Source organism: Phacochoerus africanus, chromosome 5 (genome assembly GCF_016906955.1).
Source record: "Phacochoerus africanus isolate WHEZ1 chromosome 5, ROS_Pafr_v1, whole genome shotgun sequence".
In the NCBI taxonomy this organism is placed as follows: domain Eukaryota; kingdom Metazoa; phylum Chordata; class Mammalia; order Artiodactyla; family Suidae; genus Phacochoerus; species Phacochoerus africanus.
The window spans coordinates 20615253-20635488 of record NC_062548.1 but is presented as its reverse complement, the minus strand read 5'-3'; the positions used below and the strand labels follow the sequence as shown (position 1 = coordinate 20635488).

General features: G+C 53.2%; 1 protein-coding gene across 7 annotated transcripts in view; it reads left to right on the top strand.

Annotated features, from left to right (window-relative positions):
* The first annotated feature begins 2353 nt into the window (after positions 1 to 2353).
* IL4R (interleukin 4 receptor) overlaps positions 2354 to 20236 on the top strand; it is a 48806-nt gene continuing 30923 nt past the window's right edge. For 4 of the 7 annotated variants that reach the window (XM_047780253.1, XM_047780250.1, XM_047780249.1 and 1 more), the window contains exon 1: positions 2354 to 2501. The gene's annotated coding sequence lies outside the window, so the exon portion shown is untranslated. Of the gene's footprint in view, positions 2502 to 19113; positions 19554 to 20236 lie in introns of those variants that run through there. The other 3 variants (XM_047780251.1, XM_047780247.1, XM_047780248.1) reach the window with 2 other exon arrangements.

Sequence of the window (20236 nt, the reverse complement as noted above, 5' to 3'; positions counted from 1 at the left end):
TCCCATCGTGGCTCCGTGGTTAATGAATCCAACTAGGAACGATGAGGTTGTGGGTTCGGTCCCTGGCCCTGCTCAGTGGGTGAAGGATCCGGCGTTGCCGTGAGCTGTGGGGTAGGTCACAGACGCAGCTCGGATCCCGAGTTGCTGTGGCTCTGGCGTAGGCTGGCAGCTACAGCTCTGATTAGACCCCTAGCCTGGGAACCTCCATATGCCACGAGATCGGCCCTAGAAAAGGCTGAAAGACAAAAAAAATTAAAATTAAAATTAAAAAAAAAGGAAATGAGCTATCAAGCCGCATGTGCATGCACGCACACACACACACATACACACACACACAAAACATGGGGAAGGAGTTCCCTTGTGGTGCAGCGGGTTAAGGATCCAGCGTTGTGACTGCGGTGGGTCAGGTTGCTGCTGTGTTTCGAGTTTGATCCCTGATCCAGGAACTTCCACATGCTGCAGGTGTGACAAAAAAAAAAAAAAAAAAGAAGGCACAGGGAAACAAATGCATATTACTAAGTGAAAGAAGCCAGTCTTTTTTTTTTGGTGGGGGGGGTGCACCCTGAGGCACATGGAGGTTTTCAAGCGAGGGGGCCAATTGGAGCTGTAGCCCCTGGCCTACCCCACAGCCGCAGCAACGTCAGATCCAAGCTGCATCTTCGACCTACACCGCAGCTCATGGCAAGGCTGGATCCTTAACCCACTGAGCAGGGCCAGGGATTGAACCCAAGGCCTCGTGGATACTATTCGGGTTCATTACTGCTGAGCCACACGGGAGCTTCAAAATGTTCTTCTGCAACGTGACAGCATTGTCACTACAGCAGAAGTACTGTGTCGCAGTGTAATATGGGCTAAGCTCATACTGAGGAAATACTTTACCACCCTGTGCTGAGTAGTAAAATTTTTATTACTTTGGGGCCCCCACCCTCTCCAAGGCCTGACACAGAGCAGCCATTGCTAAAGCCTGGCCAGTGCAGACAGGAACCTGAACAGTGCAGCTGTGTTCCAGATGACAATTTTACCCAATGTCTAGGGCCGTAGGACAATGCCCAGTTTTCATTAAGTCTTTATTTGGACATAATTTCAGACTTACGGAAAAGTGGCAAGTGCGAAGAACTCCCACGTTCCCTTCCTCCAGATTTCCCAGATGTCTCCACATCCAACCACATCTGCTCCATCTTTTTTCTTTTTTTTTTTTGCTTTTTGGTTTTTTTTTTTTTTGCTTTTTGTTTTTTTAGGGCCACACCCATGGCATATAGAAGTTCCCAGGCTAGGGGTCCAATCAAAGCTCCAGCCACCGGCCTACACCACAGCTCATGGCAATGCCAGATCCTTAACCCACTGAGCAAGGCCAGGGATCGAACCTGCGTCCTCATGGATGCTAGTCAGATTTGTTCTGCTGAGCCACCATGGGAACTCCCTGTTTTCCTTTCCTCTGGGACTTCTTGTTGCCTGCAATAGTTTATTTACTACTTTAATATTTTCCCCTACCTTCCGGCTCCATCAGGGCTTTTGCAAGCCGTGATGGGTAGTCCATGAAGCCTGGGTTCGGATCCCACACCTGCTGCATGATTCTGAGGAAGTTTCCCCATCTGTAAACTGGAGTAGAATAGTACAGTGCCCTCACAGGGTAGTCGTGAGTTAATGTATGCAGGGCCAGCTGGTATTAGCTATTGCTTGAAGAGTTGTTTTACTATCTATATTTTTCTAGTGCCTGGCATAGCATAGGCTCTGAGGAAACATTTGTTGAAGGAAACACATCCGCATTTGGCAGAAGCAGGGCTGTTGGGAAGGGGAGCAGAATTAAAGATGCCCGGTTCCCCGACCTTGAACGCACCTGCTCCCAGTGCCCAAAGTAGCGGTGGGGTCTCGGTGGGAAGGGCAGGGGCAGGGGCCTGAGGGACCCCCCGTAAATCCAGAGGCTCCATCGGGAACTTGGATTAAAAAAAAAAAAAAAACCCAAAACCCAGCTTTCTATTTTTGGCCGCACCCCGTGGGTGGTTCCCGGACCAGGGATCGAACCTGCGCCACAGCAGCGACCCTAGCCGCGGCAGTGAAAACGCAGGATCCTTAAGCCGCTGCGCCACAAGAGAACGAACACCCGGGAGTTTGAATTTTATTCTGAGCCAAGGGAAAGTCCTGGGGAGTTCTTCACTGGGATGGGACCTCCGAAGGCTGCGGGGCTGGGGTGCTGGGGCCGCCTCCAGGAGAGATCGCCAGCTCCAACTGCGGGCGCGCAGGGGACAGGGACATGGAAAGCAGCGTGGAGGTCAGCGCCCGGCCGGGAGGGCGCCCTGGGGAGCGCCGGGTGCGCGGGGTGCGCGGGGCGGGGCGGCGCAGGCCGATGGGCAGGGCAAGGGGCGGGAGGCAGGAAGCCAGGCGGGCTCGGCAGGGCGCCCAGGAAAGCCCCGCGCAGCGCCGCCTGAGCAGGGCCGGCCGCCTGGGGGTCTCCCCACTTCCCTCTCGGGTGCCTGCTCGGCGAATGGACCCGGAGCGCGCAGGTAGGACCCGGGGCCAGCGCGCGGGTGGAAGGCCGGGGGATCGGCGCGGGCACGCGGCGGCCCTCAAGGGAGTGCTGGGCAGTCGGCGGGGCCCAGGGAGGTGGGGACCCGGGGATCGCCCGATCCTCAGAGGGGATCGCCCACCTGCCGGCTCGTTTCTGAGCGCGGGGCCGCGCGGCTGAAGCAGGGCTCGGGGGCGGGGGCGCGGGGGGGGGGGCGCTGGTTCCAGGAGCGCGGATACCGGGTGCGCCCCTCGACTCGCCCTGACCCTTCAGAGAGGCCGCTTCTTGGGGGGCTTGGGAACGTCGTGAGCAGGGGAATGGGAGTGAGACAGCTCTTGGGCCACGCAGCCCCCCTTCTCTGGGCAGTCACTCCCCCCCCCCCGACCCCACGCTCAGGAAGTTGGTATGGACTCGGGGGAAAGAAAAGATGGGCAAAGATCTGAAAACCAAATGTGGGTACGAGGTCCAGGAATCGGGAAACGAGGCCCTTTGGACCTTGGCTCTCCTTATTTGAATACTGGATGGGCGCAGTAGTAGCAACCGTTTGCTGGGATGTCTGTACAGGCTCTTTCTCTTGAAAGGATTCTGTTGAAAGGATTCTGAGCTAAATCGATGTCTGTCTGTAGAGCTCTTTCTATGGAAAGGATTCTGAGCTAAATCGCAAAATAACCTTCTCGGGTCGGTGCTGTGTGTATATTGTGGCCATTTCTCAGATGAGGACTGCTGAGGCATGAGCCACTTCAAACGACTTGCCCACAGTGATGCCCACATGGAAAGGGCCGAGCCGGTCGCAAATCCCCGTCATCCTAACCCCAGAGCCAGCTGCCCTCCACATGTCAACAGCATTTGTCCAACTACCCCATAAACAAACTCTCCAGGGGATTCCACTCAGATGCAGATTCCCAGGCTCTTTTGTGTGAGATTCAGATTCAGGTTCAGTAAACCCAGGAATCTAGGTTCTTCTTCTTCTTCTTCTTCTTCTTTTTTTTTCTTGAACAAAATCTCTATTTCTTAGAATCAGGGGAGACTGGGGAGCAGCAAAATCCGTGCTTGCTGCTGGAATTTGCTATCGCTCCCAGGCCAGCACTCTCCTTGTTTGAATCCCAGCCTCTGCCCTTTGGAATCCTCTGCCAGGTGTGACCCCCCGCACCCCCCCGGGACTCTTTGCTCCGTGAGTGGCCTTCTAGGAGCACCAAGCATTTGCTAGGACATTAAAATCCTCAAGTCCACTGGGGAACCTGAGGCTCAGGTTTATGTAGATCCTGGTTTCCTTCACAGGCAGAGAATTCCAGAGTCCTGCAGAGGCTGCTGGAACTCAGCCAGCCCCACCCATGAGCACAGACGAGGGTGCCGAGGTGTGGAAAAGGGGGTGACCTGCCCCAGCCATTTATTTGGTCATTAGCATTCCCTGGGTTCTCCCTGGGCACTGCTTTTTCTTTCTTTTCTTTTCTTTTTTTTTTAACCTTTTACATTGTTTGATTTTTATTTCTTTATGACTGTATAGTTTGATTTAAGGGTTGTGCCAATTTCGGCTGTACAGACATGGCTTCTTTTTCTCAGGCCATCTTCCATCGTGTTCTATCCCAAGAGATAGGATGTGGTCCCCTGTGCTGTACCATAGGACTTCATTGCTTATCCCTTCTACATGGAAAGGGCACCGCTTGAGTGTTGTTCAGGGCACTGGTGTTTGCCCTCTAGGAGCTCCCCAACTCTGGCGGGGGGTGGGAGGTGGAGGGAGCTTGGAGGAAAGAAGGACACAAGGGCTGATCCTCCTTCTCTGGGGCAATGGGACAGACCTCATGGAGCGGGCGGGGGTGGGGGTGGGGCTCTGAGTGAGACCCGGGAGGGGAAAGGAGTGGAGAAGCTTGATAGATGCAGAATGAGAGAGAACAGCATGTGGGGCCCTGGGAACAGCATGGGTAAAGGTTAGGAGGTCGCCTGCAGTGGGGGTAAGCCAGTGATGGATGGAAAGATGGGGTGCGTCGTGAAAGGCCTCGGACACCCTGCTGAGGAGTGCAGGCCAGTGTATTTTACCTTTGTCTGATCTCTAAGCGTCGCCAGGCAGATTCCTCAGCCCCGCCCTGACCTCTAGAGCCCAGTCTAGAGGGAGGCTATGGGAAAGCCACAGGAAGGGAGAACCACTGGTGAGTCGCCCTGGTTACAACACACCCAGTTCCCAGCAGGTCTGGGATGACCTGAGGATTTCCAAATTCTGGGCAGTGACTCAGTAACTGATGGGTTTTGTACAGCAAAAGCCCAGGGTTGCTGAAAGCCCAAGCAGTCTGTCCCCGAGGGCTGTCGGTTTCCTGGTGTTCAGATGCAGAAAAGGAGCTGAAATGAAGAATTCAAGAAGTGAGAAGAGAGACCCTTTCCTGGATCCACTTCCCTCTACCCCACCCCCACCCCCTAATCCCCAACCCCGGAGAGAGTTTGGGATCAAATACCCACTGCTCTTGATAGCGCCTGGGAGGCGGGGCAGGGAGGCAGGGACAGAAGCCCCCCCCCCCAATCCCACCCCCGCCGTACTTGTTTCCTCCTATTTGTAAAATTGAGCTTCCATGAGTGTTAATGACGTCAGGTTTTATATGCCCCTTAGCACAATTTCCAACACAGAATCCATCCACAATCAATGCTCACATCTATTGTTATCTGCTAAGAAGTGCAGCTTGGAGTTCCCATCGTGGCACAGCAGAAACGAATCCGACTAGGAACCATGAGGTTGCGGGTTCCATCCCTGGCCTCGCTCAGTGGGTTAAGGATCTGGCATTGCTGTGAGCTGCGGTGTAGGCCAGTAGCTGTAGCTCCGATTCGACCCCTAGCCTGGGAACCTCTATATGCCGCAGGTGCGGCCCTAAAACCCAAAAAACAAAAAAAAACAAACAAAGAGGTGCAGCTTGGAGGTCAAGAGCGTGGACTCTGGAACCAGATGGGCCAGGTTGAGGTGCTGGCTTTGCTCTGTTCTTATGGAGCCAGCTTCCCTGGGCCTCAGTTTCCCCATTTATGAAACTCTAATGTCTGCTTTATACCATTGTGGTGAGGCTGGACTGAATTCATCAATGTTAAGCACCCGGAACAGTGGCTGATAGGAAGTAAACACGGTGTGTTTGTTAACTCCCGAAGCGCATCGAATGGGAGTTCAGCTCCCCCTTTTGCAGGTGAAGAAACCAAAACTCAAGAGATATGGCGGTGGCCTTGCCTAGGAGTGACAGATGCAGGAGCTTGCACCTGCTTCCCTTCCCAACGTGTGTTCTTTCCCACTGTGCCACTTCGCTGGGGTGACCAAGAGGGACCTCTTTCGGACTGTTTCTCAGGACTGTGGAGACAAGCCTAGTCCTGTTTGACCCGATCTCCCTTGGCTCCGCTGGGAGAGAGGCCGGCAGCTGGCTTAGGTGTTGCACGAACTTGGTTCTTGCAAGCAGTGGAGGCTGGAGGGTCATGGAGAGGCAGGGGGACCCAGCGTCAGATGAGCCGTATCCCCCTCTGTTGCTTTGCTTCCTGCCAAGTCCTTCTTCTCTGCGTCCAGGGCAGAGAGAAGGCTTGAAGACAGGGGCCCCAGGTTCCATGGTGGCCTTGCTGCTTTTCCTACCTGTGGGCTCTGGGGGAAGTTGCTTAACCTCTCTGAGGTTCAGTTTGCTTGTCAGTAAAAATGGGTGTTGGGGGCACGGTCTGGGTGAGATGTTGTTTTGGAGGTACCTTGCCCACAGCTCCGCAATTGCTGTCTCTCCCCAGTTAGGACCTCACACCTGGCACCACTGGCTTCCTCATTCATTTCTTCGTCAGATGTTTACTGGGCACCTGTGTGCCAGGCATGGTGCCAAGTGCTACTGGGAGAGCACTGGCCAACGTCCTTATCCACCTGGACTTTTTTTTTTTTTTTTTTTGCTATTTCTTGGGCCGCTCCCACGGCATATAGAGGTTCCCAGGCTAGGGGTCGAATCGGAGCTGTAGCCTCTGGCTTACGCCAGAGTCACAGCAATGCAGGATCCGAGCCGTGTCTGCGACCTACACCACAGCTCAAGGCAACGCCGGATCGTTAACCCACTGAGCAAGGCCAGGGACGAACCTGCAACCTCATGGTTCCTAGTCGGATTCGTTAACCACTGCACCACGACGGGAACTTCCCGGACTTTGACTTCTAGGGCAGTACACAGACATCCTCAGCTCTGCATCCCGTATCTATTATTTGAAATCCGTAAGCTCCGAAAACCAGAAGTGCTTTCAGCACTCACTTGGAAGCAAGACCTGATGTGAACTAAATGTGAAGCCCTTTGGAGTCTTTTTGTTTTGTTTTGTTTTTTTGTTTTTGGGGGGCCACAGCCGCGGCATATGGAGGTTCCCAGGCGAGGGGTCTAAGCAGAGCTACAGCTGCCAGCCTACCCCGCAGCCATGGCAACTCGGGATCCGAGCCACGCCTGCGATCTACACCACAGCTCACGGCAACGCCGGATCCTTAACCCACTGAGCAAGGCCAGGGATCGAACCCACATCCTCATGGATCCTAGTCTGGTTCGTTAGCCGCTGAGCCGTGAAGGGAGTCTTTATTTATTCTCCTCGGTGTGAACGCTCATGGTCTCGCTGCACAGATGCTCATGTGATGGATCGCGGGTCCTCCTCGGGCCCCTTAGGGGGCAGGGGTGGTTCTGTTGGGGGCCGTGTTATACAAAGTGATCTTTCTCTCTCGTCTGAGTAATTCTGAATTTGGAAACACGCCTGGCCCCACAGGATCTCACACAGGAAACCGTGGACCTGAGGTACCATGTCATACAGTGACAGGGCTGGCTGGGTACAGAAGCAGAGCAGGATGAGGGTGGAGCTGGGGGAGCCTCTCCAAGGAGGGACATTTAGAAGGACAAGGTTGTAGAGGCCCTGAGGAACGGGCCAGGTGGAGGGAACCACAGAGGATGCTACAAAAAGGTCATGTCCACCCCATCGACCCCATTTCCGGGCCTGACGCTGGTCCCCGCTCTGCACGCAGAGTTCTGTCTAAACGCGCACATTTTTGCCTTTCCAAGAAGTGGTGATACTTCTGAGGTTTCGGGTTTGCCTCTGACTGACTCATTCTCCTTCTGGGCACCACCCCCCTCCCCCGGGGCCTCCTCACATCCTCGAAGATGCTTAAGAAACCCAGGGTCTTCAGCAAAGCAGGGCTGGGGGATGTGCCTCACTGCCTGCCCGGGAATGGCCACCAGCTGGGCTGGCACCTGAGCCCTGCCCCCCTCCCCGAACCCTGGCTCCAGAGGAGAGAGGGAGGAAGTGGGTTCTGGCAAGGTGAAGAGAAGCTTGGCATTCAAGGGTTTGGTGGAACAAATTTCCTGAAGGGAAGGAGGTTCTGAGCAGCGGCTTTATATATAAAGAGCCAGTTTGCAAAGCTAAAAAGTGACAGGCGTGCACAGGTCTGGAGTGCCAGCGCCGGGCTCATGGCTTACACTCAACTCAGCAAACGTGCTGAGGCTGGAAGTTCCTGTTGTGGCTCAGTGGTTAAGGAATCCGACTAGGAACCATGAGGTTGCAGGTTTGATCCCTGGCCTTGCTCCGTGGGGTAAGGATCCGGTGTTGCCGTGAGCTGTGGTGTAGGTCGCAGATGGGGCTCAGATCCCACATTGCTGTGGCTCTGGCGTAGGCTGGTGGCTACAGCTCCGATTCGACCCCTAGCCTGGGAACCTCCATATGCCACGAGAGCAGCCCCAGAAAAGGAAAAAAAAAAAAGTGCTGAGGCTGGGGGCACAGCAGTGACTGACACAGGAGCGAGGGCCTGCGTGGAACTGACCATCTAGTGGATGAGGTGACTTTTTTTTTTTTTTTTTTTAGTTTTCTGTCAGCTCATGGCAACGCCGGATCCTTAACCCACTGAGCGAGGCCAGGGATCGAACCCACAACCTCATGGTTCCTAGTCGGATTTGTTTCTACTGTGTCATGATGGGAACTCCCAGGAGGAGGTGACTTTTGATGGAAGGCCTGAAAAAAAAAAATGACAGGTGGAGATCGGTGGTAAAGGCGGTCCTGGCAGAGGGAGAGGCCAGTGCAAAGGCCCTGAGGTGTGTCTGAATCACAGCAAGAAAGCTGCTGTGGTGGGATGGAATTGAAGCAAGGTGAGGAGGGATGGGGAGAGGGTTCTGGAAGCTCAGCAGGAGGCAGAGACCTGCATGATCTCAGTCAACCTGTGTAGTAACTCCATGAGGTGGGAACTGCTGTTATACAGATTTTACAGATAAAGTAACAGGTGCCGAAAGTTTAGGGGTCCCACTGTGGTGAAGCCAGTGACTCCAGGGTCCTCAGTCTTGACCACGGTGTTTAATGGAAGCTGTCCTCGAATGCCGAAGATCCACCTGCCTTTAGCTCATCGCTGGTGCTCAGCTGCCATCCATCTGCCCAGCCACGCCATGCATGGGTCAAGCCAGGATTGGCATCATTATACGGTGGTCCAATCAGTATATGAATCATTTTACAGATTTTTTTTTTACCAGTGAGCACTCTCCCCAGGCGCAGCAGACAGTGAGGGCTCCCTAAAGCAGAGGGGGCGTGGTGGGGATCAGGAGAATTGAAGCCCGCATCCCCATCAGACACTGTGCTACCTGAAAACAGGTAAATGCGTGGGTGCCTCCCATCTCCCTGAGGAGGAAACTGAGGCCCAGAGGAGAGGCTTGCCCGTGATGCAGCTCAGCAGTGGCAGGGTCTGGGTGTTCCCATTGTGGCTCAGCCGTAAGGATCCCGACTAGGAACTATGAGGATGCGGGTTCCATCCCTGGCCTCGCTCAGTGGATTAAGGATGCCGTGTGGCTGTGAGCTGTGGTGTAGGCTGGCAGCTGCAGCTCCGATGCAGCCCCTAGCCTGCGAACTTCCATATGCCACAGGCGTGGCCCTAAAAAAAAGACAAAAAAAAAAAAAAGAAGTAGCAGTGGCAAGGTCTGGATTCCAATCTGAGGCTGCTGACCTGGAAGCTTATGCATTTAACCACTGTTCTGAGCCATCCAGCCCTAGGAGTAGAGTTTGTTTATTTATTTAAATTTATTTTTCTTTATTGATTTTTGTTATTTCCCCAATATCATTTTTTTTTCTACTGTATTGCAAGGTGACCCAATTACACATACATGCATACATTCTTTTTTCTCCCATCATCAGGCTCCATCATACGTGACTAGACACAGTTCTCAGCGCTACACAGCAGGATCTCGTGGCTCATCCATTCCAGAAGCAATAGTTTGCATCTCTTAACCCCAAGCTCCCAGGAGTAGAGTTTAAAGAATGTGATTTCTTGGTTAGAAATAAAGAAGCTCTGTCACCAGCACCCATGTGGAGAACTGTAGCAGGCCTGCGGGTTTCCGGACGCTGCCAGGGAACTGTTCTGTCTTTTTAAAAGAGGACATGGAGGAGTTCCCGTCGTGGTGCAGTGGTTAACGAATCCGACTAGGAACCATGAGGTTGCGGGTTCGATCCCTGGCCTTGCTCAGTGGGTTAAGGATCCGGCGTTGCCGTGAGCTGTGGTGTTGGCTGCAGATGCAGCTCGGACCCTGAGTTGCTGTGGCTGTGGTGCAGGCCGGTGGCTACGGTTCCAATTAGACCTCTAGCTTGGGAACCTCCATATGCCATGGGAGTGGCTCAAGAAAAGGCAAAAAGACAAAAAAATAAATAAATAAATAAATAAAAGAGGAAATGGAACTTCCCTGGGGAAGAGAGACATCAAGTCTTTGCAGGGGGCAGCACTGCAAGTCCAGGGACCCTCAGCCGCCTGACAGTCTTGCTTCTGGGGAATACACTGTCTAGTAGAAGGCAGATTTCTGCTCGTGGACAGCTCTGAGATAAGAGTTTTCCTGGAATTTAGCCAAATTAGCGTTTGAGGAGCTTTCGCTTTCTGGCTTTGGGTCTGCTCCTTGGAGGTAGTCACCGTGGTCTCTGACCCCAGCGCAATAGTTCTCTGTTTTGGACTCTCTGTTTAGGCATCTCTCATTCAGTCCTTCTTCCTGATAAGGGAGTTGTAAACTGTTTAATCTGATCAACAAGTTGTCTGTTCAACATGCAATTGATTCAGAGTCCCACATAAAAACTATTGCCTCCTCCAAAGCCTGCTCAGGAAGAGAAGAGGGAGACTGTCACCTCCTTGGCTCTGGAGCCCATACCTCTGTTCATACAGCCTGGATTGGGGCTCATAGTGGATTTGTCAGCTAAATTCTCCAGATCGCTCTTCTGCATGAGCTGCTGTCACTCAAGGTTTCTTCCATTTTGATAGTCCTTGTTTGAGGCTGACAATTGTTCTCAGTCTTTCTTATTTTCTAATGAATCTACTTCGGGCTCTAATTTTTTTCTGAGTATTGCTGTGGCTTCATTCCACAGGTCTTGTTATACAATATCATTTACTACTACAATAGTTTATAGTTTCGCTTTTGATTAAGAGTGTTATGTGCTTTATAATTTTTTTTAAGGTGGATGGAATTTTTTAAGTTATCTTTTTATTGTTCCTTTTTTTTTTTGTCTTTTCTAGGGCCGCTCCCATGGCATTGGAGATTCCCAGGCTAGGGGTCTAATCGGAGCTGCCTACACCAGAGCCACAGCCACGTAGGATCCAAGTGGCGTCTGCGACCTACACCCCAGCTCACGGCAACGCCGGATCGTTAACCCACTGAGCAAGGCCAGGGATGGAACCCGCAACCTCATGGTTCCTAGTCGGATTCGTTAACCACTGAGCCATGATGGGAACTCCTGTCTTTTTATTGTTGATTTCACAATGTAGTGCATTATGGTCAATATTTGTAGCTTCTGTGATGTCAGTGATGGAGAATTTGTTGAGATCTTCGTTGTAGGGTTTTCTGGTCAATTTTTCTGTTCCTCTTGTATTTGAAAGGATGCGTATTTTTGTTGGGTTCAAGTTCTAGAAATATGTTTAGATCATGCTTATTAATTATATCATTTGTCTTTTCTCTTTTTATATAATTTTCTCTACCTGATTTATCTCCAATTGTGACAGAGGATCTGTTCATTTCTCCTTGGCCTTTTCTTACTTTTTTGCTTCATTTTTTGGAAGCCGTGTTGTTAGGTGCATATAAATAAAATATATGAATAGAAGAGGGGTCATGATATTTATATCTTCTTGGGTTGCTCTTCCTATCAGTATAAAACTGCTACCTTTCTCTCTTTTAATACTTTTTTTTTCCTTTTCTTTTTTGGGGGGTGGGAGGAGCCGCAGGTGTGGCACATGGAAGTTCCCAGGCTAGGGGTCAGATCATAGCTGCAGCTGCCGGCCTATGTCACAGCCTCAGCAACTCAGGATCTGAGCCGTGTTTGTGACCTACACCACAGATCAGCAAGGCCAAATCCTTAACCTGCTGAGTGGGGCCAGGGATCGAACCTGCATCCTCATAGATATTAGTTGGGTTTGTTTCTGCTGAGCCACACAGGACATCCCTCTCTTTTAATACTCTGATGCCTTGAATTCTATTTTATTCAGTATTAATATTCCTATATCTACTCTCTTTATTTGCATTTTTCTTGACTAATTTTCAAATTCTTTCTTTTCTTTCCTTGCCCTCTAAAGTTGTAGGACTTTTCTTTGACCCCAGCCCGAAAGCCACATGAGTTTAAAAACAAAAGCAAGGAGTTCCCGTTTTGGCGCAGCAGAAGCGAATCCGACTAGGAACCATGAGGTTGTGGGTTCAATCCCTGGCCTTGCTCAGTGGGGGGTTAAGGATCTGGGGTTGCCGTGAGCTGTGGTGTGGGTCGAAGATGCGGCTCGGATCTGGCGTTGCTGTGGCTCTGGTGTAGACCGGTGGCTACAGCTCTGATTCGACCCCTAGCCTGGGAACCTCCATATGCTGTGGGTGTGGCCCTAAAAAGACAAAAAAAAAAAAAGAAAAAAAAGAAACTTGCATCTCATCCTCAGCTCTGCAACCCCTTTGCTCAATAATCTTAGGCAAGTCATTTTCCCTCTTCCGGCCTCAATTTCCTCATCCATAAAATGGGAACATGACTCGCGTTGCCCTTCTCTAAGGTTTTCGTGTTAATTGGGGCACATGGCGAATGTGAAAGGCATTGTATAATCCTTGTAGACTTATTAGCCATTGGGTTTAGATATGGGCCGGCCTTCCCGGCAGTGAGAACAGCATATGCGTAATAGAGCTGGGGGAACACACCCACGATGGGGGAGCAGAAGACTTTGGTTTCGCCGGCATTGGTTGGCTGCCTCCTGTGTTTACAAAGAGACGTGAGTAAGACACAGTCCCTGGCCTGGAGGACTTTGGGTCTGGAAAGTGCGACAAATGACAGGCATAACTCACTCTTTATGAGGATGCAAAGGGTGCCGGGACAGAGGACAGGCAGGGCTGTGAGCTGAGCAGAGGAAAGAGTTGGGTTTGGCCAGGAACATCCTGGGAGGCCAGCGTAGGAGGAGGGCACCCAGAGGCAGAAGAGACGGCCCAAGGGAAGTGGGGGAGTCTGTGGTACATTTGGGGGACCTAGGGTAGAAGTGGGAGCATGTAAGGACTGCTCTTTGACCCCCTTGACCACCCCCCGCTGAGGAGGAAGGCAGGGGGCTCTTGCAAAATTTTGGAACCCTCACCGACAAAATGATGGCGTGTCTCCCTCCAGCCCTGCTGCCTCTCATCACCATAACAACCGCCTCCCATAGGGACAGAGGGAAGCGGGCACTAGCGCTTAGGGAGGGTGCAGGGGTCTTACCTTGCCCTCCTTTCCTCTAGGCGGGGTCTCCTGGCATCTCAGGACACCCACCCACCCAGGAGGATGCTAGCTGGTGGTCGTAAGCCAAAGAGGGACCACGAATGTGGGGTGTGGTTTTTTAAGTTGAACATTTAGGAGATCCCCTGTGGCACAATGGGTTAAGGACCTGGCGTTGCCGCAACTGTGGTATAGGTGGCAGCTGCGGCACAGATGCGATCCTTGGTCCAGGAACTTCCATGTATGCGCTGCACCTGTGGCCAAAAGAAAAAAGAAGAAAAAAACCTGAACATTTAAAAATGGAGGTAATATAGGTAAAAATCTGGATTTCTAGCTTCTTTTGAAAAGTCGACAGAGCTGGCCGTGCCCAGGCCTTCATTTACAGGGTGCAAAGCTGAGTGGCAGCTGCCTTTGAGGATGGGGCCGCGGTTGCCACTTGTCCCCTCCCTGCTCCCTGCAGCCATGTGTCTTGAGTTCTCTTAGACATTTGAGTTAACTCTGAAAGAGGGGACTCTCTGTGGCCATGAGAGGTGGCTGGGAGCTGCCCCCAGTGGCAGTGAATGTCCCTGCTGGAGGCAGGTCGCTAGAAGGTTAAGGGGTCCCGTGCAAAGGCCGAGGGGGACCTGAAGTGTTACCGGGCGTGGCTTCCAGGATCTTGGAGGATCCACACTCAGAACCAGCTGTCCCGAGGCCTTCACAGATATACCTGATCGCCTTGTATACCTGCTGCCCTGTTCCCTTCCCTCCCATCCTTCTGTTTAATCTTTTACTTTTTTTTTTTTTTCTTATTAAGGCCACACTCATGGCACATGGAGGTTCCCAGGCTAGGGGTCCAATCGGAGCAACAGCTGCTGGCCACAGCCACAGCCACAGTCACGCCAGATCCAAGCCGCATCTGCGACCTACAACGCAGCTCACGGCAACACCGGATCCTTCACCCACTGAGCAAGGCCAGGGATCGAACCTGCAACCTCCTGGTTCCTAGTCGGATTCGTTAACCACTGAGCCACGACGGGATTTCCCTATCTTTTACTGTTCGATTGCAGTATCCGTGCAGACAAGAGCCCAGCTTCATGCATTTTTCACCAAGGCGACACAAGCATGAATAATTCAAACATGAAACAAAGTATGACCAGCCCCCCCCAGAAGATTCTTTCCTGCCCTGCCCTCCCCTGGGACACTTTCCTGACCACTAATCCCCAGAGTGGTTTGTCTGCTTTTTTTTTTGTCTTTTGTCTTTTTTTAGGGCCACACCTGCAACATATGGAGGGTCCCAGGCTAGGGGTCCAATTGGGGCTGTAGCCACAGTCTACACCACAACCACAGCAACACCAGATCCGAGCCCCATCTGCGACTTACACCACAACTCATGGCAACACCGGATCCTCAGCCCACTGAGCGAGGACAGGGATCAAACCTGCAACCTCATGGTTCCTAGTCAGATTCGTTTCCTCTGCACTATAACGGGCACTCTATGTCTCCTTTTGAATTTTACAGAAATGGAATCGGTATTGTCCTTTTGAGCCCGGCTTCCATTGCTCAGCTTGTACCTATGAGCTCTGTCTGTGCTGTCACAGCAGCTGCCACGTACTCAGGGTCTCAGAGGGGTTACTGGACGCTTGGAGATGACCTTTTGTCACCTGCTCTGTCAGCACTGTCCCAGGCCTCTTCTGCCCAGCCCTGTCAGCCCCTGTCGCTTTGTCTCCCCTCAACCACTATGACGCACACAGCTCTGCCCTCATTTCACAGATAAGGAGACCGAGGCTCTAAGGGGACCCCGGCTCGCCAAGGTCCCCCAGCTAGTTTGTGCGGAATCCACGCGCTTCAGCCCAGAGTTAAGCTTCCACATCTTAGATGCTCTAGGGTCCCTGCCCGCGTGGGTGGCCCCACACGCCTTTGTGTCCCCGGAGGTGCCAGGAATGATAAAGATCAAGGCACCAGAAGGAACAGGAGGGAGCGCCCCGCCCCCACCCCTGCCTGTCTGCAGACAGAACCTGAACAGAGAGCTCTTATCTATGCTGATGTGCTGCTGCTTTGGCTTTGCTCAGGGGACAAAGTCCTGGTCACTGTTGAGACACGCTCCCTGCAAAGGCTGAGCAAACAGTGGTGGAGGCCAAGTTCTAGTTCATCACTTCCTGCTCGTCACCTTGGGACTATTTCTGACCCCCCCCCCCCGCCCCCGCCCCCGCCGCCCCCGGCGAGCCTTACTTTCCTCCTCGGGACAGCGAATGTTTGACCACATCTTTCACACGGGGCTTGCTGGGAAGAGAAAACAGGGAGGCGTATAAAAGGATCGAGTTTATGGCTGCTTCCTCCTTGCCAGGGGCTGTGCTGTGGACTCCAGAGCCAAAAGATCTGGGTTCAGTTCCCAGGCACCTCACTTACTAGCTGTTCATCCTTAAGGAGATTCCTGAACCTCTCTGGGCCTCACTTTCCCCATGTCTCCAAAGGGAATGATGAGAATTGCACCTTCCAGGGAGTTCCCGTTGTGGCTCGGTGGTTAACGAGCCGGACTAGGCTCCATGAGGATTGGGGTTCAATCCCTGGCTTCCCTCAGGGGGTTAAGGATCCAGCACTGCCATTTGCTGTGGTGTAGGTCACAGCTGCCGCTCGGATCCCATGTTGCGGTGGCTGTGGTGTAGGCTGGCAGCTGGAGCTCCCATTCGACCTCGAGCCTGGGAACTTCCATGTGCTGCGGGTGTGGCCCTAAAAAGCAATAATAATAATAATAATAATAATAAAAGTTGCACTTTCCGTGTTCCTCGGGGGGGCGGCGGCAGTAGAACCCCCAGGTAGAAGGGCTCAGGGCATGGTCTCTAAAGACTCAAGGAACCAAGACCGGCAGAGGCAACCATGTGGCTTCTGCAGACCTCAGGAAGGAGGTGCCCTGGGAGCTGCGACCGTCACTAAGACAGCCAGAATCTAATCAGCTTCCTGGGGCCAGACCTCTCTTGCTTCTGCTACTCAGGGCAATGAGTAATGCCCATGGTAATGCCCAATTACCACCTCCCTGGAAGTCCATTTCCCTCCCCTCCCCCCACCACCTGGGTGGCCAAGATGGGGGGGGGGCGGGCAGTGCCTGTATCAGGGTATTTCAGGAAACTCTGAGCCAGAATTGGTGAGCATTTATCCCTCAGGGGGAGGCGGAAAATGCTGTATCATTACCTCCATCAGGGACGGAAGGCTGCAGGCAGCCAGGGGCAGTTCATTCATTCATTCTTTTGTTCAGCAAATATCTGTCGACACCCTCGCCCACGCAACCGTGTGCCAGGCTGTAGGGCTAGCGCAGCAAACAAGGTGGGCACAGCCTCTGGCCTTGCAAGAGCTGGCATCCTCTGGGGGCTTTGGACAGTGCGCAGCACGCATGCGTGTGTGATAGGCTACGAGGAATAAGTGCCGGGCAGTGAAATAACACAAGAGGTTGCAGAGTGATGGAGGCTGGACGCTGTTCCTGAGCAGGTGGCATCTGCATGTGAGTCCGCAGGCTCAGCCTCCTCCCTGGGGCCAGTGGTACGTTTGAAGGTGGACGTGGCTTCCAGGATCCGAGACGGTGTCACCTGGATGCCTCTGCAGGGGTCCCACTGGCCGCTTGGACTCAGCGTATCCACAGCCAGTGTGTGTGTCCCTATTGCTATAAAGGGGCTCTTGGCATAAGATGCCAGCCTGTCCCTGAGATGCTGCCCGCTTCTGGGGGTCTGGCCCAGCCCGTGCCATGAAGGAGGTCCACCGTCTCCAGCCCTCTCCTGCCCCCAAACAAAGCTTCGTCTCACTCCGCACACCCCCTACCCCGGGTTTCAGCCACAGCTGATGACCTGCAAGCCAGTCTCCGGCGTGAACTTTCCTTCCAAGCTCCGGGCGGCTACGACATACTGCCTCTCCTGGATGCTTCTTGGGGCCCACCGCCCACTTGGCCTCACCAGGTCCACAGTGCTGCAAAGTGGACGGTCTTTCCCAGGGAGCCTGCTCCTCTTCCCAACACCCCCCACCATCCATCCGCCCTGCCCCCAGCTCCCAGCCACCAATCATCATCAATCTCTGCCCCGCATCCACTTTCCAAACAGAGCTGGAGTCACAATCCCTTCTGCAGCCCGTCCTCTGCCAGCTGCCGGCCTCTTGCCCCTAGGTCATTCTCCCCACACAGCTCAGAGTGGGCTCTCTGGAAAGCAGCTCATCTCCTGCTCAATAGCCTTCAGTGGCTCCCTGCTGCCTGGATGGAGTCTGAATTGTTGTCTTCCAGCCTTGCGGACTTCACTGCCTTAACCCCTATGAATCCTTCTGTAGCTAAGGGCCAGTCTCATTGGGTGGGAAATGGGCCACACACACCCCTCTTAGGAGCCTTCAGAATCTCTAAAACGGGGTTAAGAAGCATAGTTATCTCAGCGTTCCCATCGTGGCTCAGCGGTAATGAACCCAACGGGGATCCTTGAGGATGCAGGTTCCATCCCTGGCCTCGCTCAGTGGGTTAAGGATCTGGCGTTGCCGGGAGCTGTGGTGTAGGTTGCAGATGCGGCTCGGATCTGGCGTTGCTGTGGCTGTGAGGTAGGCTGGCTGCTGCAGCTCTGATTCTGCAGGCTGGGAACTGCAGAGGCAGCTCTACAAAGCAAAAAAAGAAAAAAGAAAAAAAGAAAAAAAAAAGCGTAGTTTCCTAGCAGTGATGTTAAAGCATCCTCCAGCAGTGCCTGGCACGAAGGAAGCAGGATGTAAGGATAATGGTCATTCATGGTCATATCTTGGGTGCCTGCTCTGTGCCAGGCGCTGGGCAAGGCCTTCTGTGTACAGAGGCTCAAACACGTTCCCTGCCCACACGGAACCCACTGAGCCTTCTGGGGGCCATTCTTCCTCCCTCTCCGATTGCCACCACCCCTCCCCTGGAAGATTCGTCTTCATTTATCACCCTTCTGCCCACACACACCCCAACCCTGTAGGACCTGGGGGACCTCCCCGGCCAGCCCCTCCCACTGACAGCTCTATCCTCACAGCCTCTTAGGTATCTGATGATGCCCATTCCTCACACGGGTTCTTCCCACCGCCCACTCCAGCTCGTAGGCGGCACCGCCATCCTTTCAGTGGCTCTGGTCCAAAGCCTCAGAGTCACTCCTGACCCCTTCTAGTCCCCTTTTCGCCGACTCAGCCCCCACACTCCATTCTGTCAGCAAAGCCTATGGCCTCTACCTTCAAAACAAATCTAGAGGCGTTCCCGTCATGGCGCAGTGGTTAACGAATCCGACTAGGAACCGTGAGGTTGCGGGTTCGATCCCTGGCCTGGCTCAGTGGGTAAAGGATCCGGCGTTGCTGTGGCTGTGGTGTAGGCTGGTGGCTACAGCTCCAATTGGACCCCTAGCCTGGGAACCTCCATATGCCGCGGGAGCAGCCCTGGAAAAGACAAAAAAAAAAAAAATCTAGAATTCCTACCTCTTCTTCCCTACCACCCTGGCGCGCCTGGCACCTGCTGCCTGGAGGAGCCCAGTGGCCTCCTCACTGGTCCCTGCTTCTGTCTTTGACTCTACAGGCCAGAGGGAGCCTTCAAAATCTCATGTCTGTGCCCAGAACCCTCCAGTAACTTCTCTTCTCGCTCAAATATTTGTTAAAGGAAAGAAGGAAGATGGATGGATGGATGGCTGGCTGGCCTTTTTCCGCATCTGTTGTAGCTGGCATAGCGCAGGTGCTCAGAAAACACCTGCAACTAGAATACCCAGGGCCTTGAGCAAGTGGGTGAGGAGCACTCGGGAGCACACAGTAGGTATGCAGGAAGCCCGATGGGCTCTTTGGCAGAGGGAGGTGGCCGATTCTTGCTCCTAGAGGCAGCTGAAGCTGCCTGCCGCCACCCTTCCCCTCTGCTCTCTGGGCTGGGGGGGGGAGGCAGGCAGGCAGAGCCCAGGCCATTTTGGGGCCCTGGCCTGGCCTGGCCTGCCTCACGGTCCTGGGTGGGGCTGCTGACGTGGCTACTGGTTCTGGGAACCCTGGCTAAGCAGCAGTTCTGGGAAGGCTGCTGCCCCGGGGAGAAGTGTGTCTCTGGCTCCCTACCAGCCCAGCTCAGCTGTCCCAGAGACCAGAGGAAGCTTCAGGCCAGGCTTAAGATTGTGGAGCTGCAGGGGTCAGCAGCTTCCAAGGGAGGAGGTCACCCCCTCCCCCAGCTCCCGCTGTCCCAGGCTTCCTCTCTGCATGCCTTCTTGTCACGGGACTGGCTGCATCCTGTCTGCTGCTGATTCAACCCCCCACCTCCTCTGAGTGGAGCTGGTTTGCAGCCAAGACAGGGAAGAGGAGCAGGAGGCCCAGACACCCCGCTGAGCTGACTTAGGAAGAGAGCCCTGCTTGCTGGTGACTTCTGTGTCGCTTGCTGGCTTCTGACATTTCAAGACTCGCCACTCATCCTCCCCCCTGAATAAGAGTGAGTTAAGCGTGTTTCCCTGCCAGCAGGGGTGGTTTCCCACCCTGGGTGCCTCTGCTTCTTCCTGGCTTAGGCTTTCATCCACTCTGCCGCTTCCGAACTCCATGACCTTGGCCTTGGCACTCGCCCTCCCGAGGCTTCAAGCTTCCTCTTTGGTCAGTGGGGCCAATAACACCACGTACCAGGGCTGCAGGGACTCCACTTGAGGGGCAGTGCTTAGATGCATGGGTTCTGGGGTGAGACTCCCTAGGTTCAAATCCTAGCTCTGTGACCACAAGCAAGGGCCCTAACCTCTCTGTGCCTCCATCTCTTCATTGTTAAAGTGGGGATTTTCGTGGTACCTGCTTCATAAAGTTGTGAGAACTATATCGCTTCATGTATCGTGAGCACTTAGCACCATCGAGGCACATAAAGGCACTATATGTACACGATAATTATGATGGGCAAAGGCTTGGTACATACTCCCTGTTTCAAAAGAGATGATTTGTAAGTACTCATTATCGAATTTTAACCCATCATTCATTTAACAGATGTTTCATGAGCATGGACTGTGTATATATGTCAGGCACTGTTTAGGCACAGGAGACAAAGCAATGACCACGGCTGTTTTTCTTCAAGGGATGATTGTCTTATTTGTAAGGCCTCTTTATATATTAAGGCCCTTTATCGTCTATAATGTATGT